Source organism: Colobus angolensis, unplaced genomic scaffold (genome assembly GCF_000951035.1).
Source record: "Colobus angolensis palliatus isolate OR3802 unplaced genomic scaffold, Cang.pa_1.0 Scaffold25, whole genome shotgun sequence".
Taxonomy (NCBI): Eukaryota; Metazoa; Chordata; class Mammalia; order Primates; family Cercopithecidae; genus Colobus; species Colobus angolensis.
In genome coordinates this window covers 3,954,185-3,954,662 of record NW_012115710.1, presented here as the reverse complement: position 1 = coordinate 3,954,662, position 478 = coordinate 3,954,185, and the positions used below count along the sequence as shown (strand labels likewise).

Here is a 478-nt window from a genome sequence, read left to right as displayed (position 1 = left end):
GCTTTTGTTTTACTTTTGTATGTCTACTTATAAAAACCCTGCTGTGTCTTTCTTTAATGCTCAGCTTTTGAAATGTAAATCCACTAAGCCAGTACTTACCTTAAATAAACAATCCTCCTGTTCTCCACATGGCTCTCAGCAGTCCTCAGTTTCTCGCAACACCATCAGCCACAGAGCAGGGACTTTGTCCCCATGCCTTCCCACCACGCCCAGCCCCTCTCCCCACAACCCTGAACCTTCATCTTCCTAGGATCCTATGTCTCAGACCCCCACAGTCCCCTCACCTGGTGGCAGCTGGAAGACGGAGCCACTCCGGGCCCCGTGGATGTTCCAGGCCTCACAGCTGAGCCTGAGGCCGGAGCTGCGCCCTCCATGGAGGCTCAGGGAGCTGTTGGCCCAGGGCCCGACTGAGCTGAGCGTGACCTCAAAGGAGTCCTGGCTGCTGTTCCCCTCCAGCAGCTCCTCCCCAAGCCACCAC

General features: G+C 55.6%; 1 protein-coding gene across 1 annotated transcript in view; it reads right to left on the bottom strand.

Moving 5' to 3' along the window:
• The window catches only part of NUP62 (nucleoporin 62kDa), a 59,454-nt gene extending 59,061 nt beyond the window's left edge, over positions 1–393 (bottom strand). The window contains exon 1 of the mRNA XM_011946334.1: positions 285–393. The gene's annotated coding sequence lies outside the window, so the exon portion shown is untranslated. The remainder of the gene's footprint in view (positions 1–284) is intronic.
• Between the last annotated feature and the right edge of the window lie 85 nt (positions 394–478).